The 4,741-nt window shown below is 36.8% G+C and overlaps 1 non-coding gene across 1 annotated transcript; it reads left to right on the top strand.

Moving 5' to 3' along the window:
- Positions 1–4,277: 4,277 nt before the first annotated feature.
- On the top strand, positions 4,278–4,384 carry LOC132284231 (small nucleolar RNA R71). The gene has a single exon (XR_009472220.1). It is a non-coding gene; the product is annotated as a small nucleolar RNA R71 (small nucleolar RNA).
- The last annotated feature ends 357 nt before the right edge of the window (positions 4,385–4,741 follow it).

Here is a 4,741-nt window from a genome sequence, read left to right as displayed (position 1 = left end):
AAATACTGACTCATGCACCATCATGGCGTGAGTATCTCCTAATAGGTCTGTCGCGGACCTGGGTGTGCCGGTGCTGGTGAGGACGAATGTACATGCTCAGTCTTTACTAAAGAAGATAACGCAAAAGCTGAAGACTATAGTCTAGAGTCGGCTGATGGGGACAGAGCTGGATCTGTCTCTAACTGTTCAGGCTACTCAGCCTGCTCTGGAGCTGGCTCTGGATTTGGGGTCCTGAACATGAGATGGTCCTGCCTGCTCCTCTACTCTCTGCCTCACTCAGCGTGGATAATGCATATGGGCAACAGTCTTTATTCTAGCCATGGCTTGCAAAACAGAAAGAAAAACACTTGCAATATAAGTTAGTACCGGCATAAAGAATTGAAGCACAGTATATAGAAACATGTATGTCAAATAAGATCGACAACTCAGAATAATAATCATGAATCTATGCAAGCGATGACGCAGTGAAATAAACAGTGACCAAGTGAAACATGCTAAACAATATAAGTATAGAATGCATCCAATGTGGAAAACATAGGCATTGGGTATAAATAAGATAGCATGGAACACAAAAGATGGTGTGTGAAGTGTATAGGCAAATCTGTGAGGTTCGATCAATCAGGAAAAGATGAGATCGATCCAAGTTGGATTGATCTGGACTTAAGTTATCAGATCGATCTGAGAAAAGCAGAGATTGATCCAACTTTGCAAGAAAATGCAAACAGTCACAGATTTATGACGTAGATGGCACAGGGGCACCCGAGCAAGCTCGTGGGTCCCACCATTCCTCAACAACAAACAAATGGGCACTTGTTTGGCCACGTGACCCCTAAAATCAATTTGGAAATGAAATATATACAAAAAATCTATACATATATATACATATATATACACATGCTTCAAGCTTCAAATATGGAAAGAAATTAAGCATGGCATCTCAGATCTAAGATGGAAACATCAAAATCATGTAGATTGAAGCTCGAAAATGGAAGGGAAACACAAACTTACCAAATCCAGCGAGAGAAGTGGTTCGAGGGAGAGAGATTAGAGGCTCAGGAAGCTCGCCGGAGACACGCCAGAGGTTAGGAAGATAGGGTTTGCAGCAGCGAGAGAGATAAGGGTCTGAGATCGATGTACAAATCGATCAAAATGACCCTAGGGGTTTATTTTAAAAAATAGTCCCAACAAGTTCGATCGATCTGGAAAATCTCAGATCGATCGAACATAAATCGATCTTGAAAGAACACAGATTGATCTATGCTTCGAAATGATTAAGTATTGTTGAAATTTTTGGATTTTTGAAAACTGAAAATATTTTATGGATTTTTAGAAAATTTAAAATAAAATGGAATTAAAAAGAAAATGTTTTTCTTGGATTTTTGAATAATAAAAATCTTTCTGGAATTTTTGAAAATAAAAATAAAAACAAAAATAAAAATAAAAAATAAAAAATAAAAAATAAAAAAATAAAGATAAGATAGAATGAAAATATTTTTAGATTTTTGAAAAATTTCCTAAAATCAAAAATATTTTTGAAATTTTTGAGAATAAAATGAAATAAACTAGCAATACAAAATATTTTTGAATTTTTACTATATTAAAGTTCAAAATTCAAAAGAATAGTCAAATCAAAGTCAACAAAGGGGTTACAGATCGATCTGGAATAATCTTCGATCGATCGAATAGGTGAAAACCTACAGACAAGTTCGAAGGATGCACAGAGAGGACTTTTTCATAGACCTTAAAAAATTTTCTAAGTGTGGAGTGAAGATCAATCCAAGAAAAAGTTGGATTGATCTAGGAACTTTTAGATTGATCTAAGGAAATTTTCGATCGATACACAGAGGGATGATTGGATGCAAGAAAGGATGTTCGATTGATCAAACCTTTTTTGAGATCGATCGAACAGGAACAAAATGCCCATTTTCAGAATGAAAGTACATGCATTCTCAATCATAGTTCCTATCAATGTCTATAAACCCCAAAACATATCTAGACGACGCAAAAAATGAAAGGTAAAATAGAAATGAGGGAGGAATAGGGTTGTAAACCCTATGAAGCATGTACTAGTCTTTAACGTCTCTAGCAAGACGTTGGACTCTTTTAGCCCGGATCAACTATTTTGTTATGCAACCCCTCCTTGACAGGGTGAATGGATTTTTGAACCCACCCAACAAATTGCTCCCTAAGGAACTCATTGGATTTGATTCAAACGACATTGACGGTCCTTGGTCAAAAAAACTCTTGGGCTTCCATGCCCTTGGAACACTTGACTTCAATGCAACTTTCTGTGCTTTCAAGTTGGTAGATAAACCATGGGAATGTTCAACATCAAGTAAAGACTTAACTTCATCAAATTCATGGTTTACACACTCATCTACAACACACACTTCTTCATGTTGATCCATTGAATTCGGGGTTGGGTTAAAAATGTTCAATTTCACTTTCATATGGCTAAATGAGATTTTCATTATCCCCATCCTACAATTGATGTTGGCATTTGAAGTTGCCAAGAATGGACAGCTAAGGACAACGGGAATTTGGCTCTTGGGATTCAGAATCAGTTCCGTGTCAATGATAACGAAATCAACCGAGAAGAAAAACTTATCAATTTTAATAAAAACATCCTCAATGATACTCCGGGGCTATTTGATTGATTGGTCGGCAAGTTGTAAAACTACTGACGTCGGTTTCAAGTCTCCTAAGCCCAATTTGACATATACTGAGTATAGAAGAAGATTGACACTTGCTCCTAAGTCTAAGAGAGCCCAATTGATGACATGGTCACCAATGATGCAAGAAGTAGTAGGTGAACCGGGGTCTTTAAAATTTGGGAGAGTGTTATGTTGCAAAATAGAGCTCACTTGCTCGGTCAATACCACTTTTCTTGGTGTTTAGCTTTTGTTCTTCCTCTTTTGGGTGCAAAGATCTTTTAAGAACTTGGCATAAGCCAGAATTTACTTAATTGCGTCCAAAAGTGGAAGATTAATCTTCACTTGCCTAAATATTTCAATGATTTCATTGGACTTGGTCTTTTGTTTATCAAGATAAATGGATCATTTCAAGGCATCTGGAAATGGAGCTCTTGGCTCAAAACCTTTTTTAAAATTTTTCTTTGAAACATCATCAACACAAGAATTTTTCAAGTCCTTTTTCAAATCATGCATTAATTCATCTTTCAAATCATTTTGCAATGCTTTCTCAATATGATGATCATGCACATGCAATAAAGGAGGAATAAAATGTGAAACGAGATGGGTGTCAACTTTTGCTTGCACCGATTCACTCTCTTCATTGGACATACCTACTTGGTTATCCACAATCTTCCCACTTCTCAAAGTTGTCACCACATTGATATGCTCAATTGTAGGACCTTCCGATGAGGAATGAGTCTCCACAACATATTGTTGCTTTGGTGGGGCATTCAAATGCATTTTCCCTTTCTCTCTAGCATTTAGAGTACTAGCTATTTGCCCTACTTGTGTTTCTAGCTTAGCAATGGATTGAGAGTGAGAATGAAGCAATTGAGTATTTGCCTCTAGAGTGCCTAAAGCAGTCAACACTTTTTCTTCAAAAGCGGGACTCCTATAGTTTCCTTAAGAATATAATGGATTTGGAAAATGGAATTAGAGAATTGATTTCCATATGATTGGAATGATGATGATCTAAAACCTTAGGAACCTTGGCTTTGCATTGGAGGCAGAACATACTTTCCTTGAAAACCACCTTCGGGAGGGTTTGAGCCTTCCCCTTGGCTTTTCCAAGAAAAGTTCGGATGGTTCCTCCATCCTGGATTATAATGCTTGTCATAGGGATTATTCGCATGATTAACAAAAATGGCATTTGCTTGCTCATGGTTGTCATTTTGCACATGTCCATAGGGACAATTGGAAGTAGAATGTAAGATACTTGAACAAGTCATACATGATTCATTAGATGCACGATGATGAACATGATTAGGGGAGAAAGGTATTTGATTTGCCAAAGTTTGGTTGATCAAAAATTGATTAAACCTTTGAGATAAGGATTTCATCTCGGTGGTTATATTATTAGAGTTGTCAACTTGATAGAAGCCAACATTCTTCCTTCCACCTAGCTTTCTACCATTTTTAGAAGACAGAGATCTATACATGAAATTTTCACTCATACTTTTATACAATTGCCACACATCATTTTCATGCTTATCAAGATAAGAACCACCCATAGATGCATCAACCATACCCTTGTGATCATCTGGTAAACTTTCAAAGAAATATTGAACAAATTGCCACTTAGGTATGTCATGATGTGGGCACTTCCTAAGTAAGTCATTGAATATTTCCCATGCCTCATGAAACATTTCCCCATCCCCTTGAAAAAATTCACAAATAGAAGTTCTCATGGCATTGATCCTTGATACCAGGTAGTACTTCTTCAAGAACTTTTGTTGCATTTCCGCCCAAGAAGTTATCAAAAAAGGCCTAAGATTGTTAAACCAATATTTTGCCTTGTCTTTGAGGCGTAAAAGGAAAAAGTTTAAGTCTTAACACTTCTTCTGGCATGTCCGTGTATTTTACGGTGGAACACACTTCAAGAAACTCATCCAAATGCTTATAGGGTTCTTCACTTGGAAGTCCATGATAGTTAGGAAGCATTTGAATGGTTTGTGGTTTGATTTCATAGTGATGTGCTCTAAATGGAAGCAATTGAATGCAAGTAGGTGCATTATATTCATTAGGCACATAATGGTCTCTTAAAGCAA

The sequence above is a fragment of the Cornus florida genome, unplaced genomic scaffold, assembly GCF_030987335.1.
Source record: "Cornus florida cultivar Cherokee Brave unplaced genomic scaffold, ASM3098733v1 CherokeeBrave_3.0.0_Hap2_Chr01, whole genome shotgun sequence".
Taxonomy (NCBI): domain Eukaryota; kingdom Viridiplantae; phylum Streptophyta; class Magnoliopsida; order Cornales; family Cornaceae; genus Cornus; species Cornus florida.
Note: the sequence above shows the minus strand (reverse complement) of the source record. Positions and strands in the feature narration are given on the sequence as shown.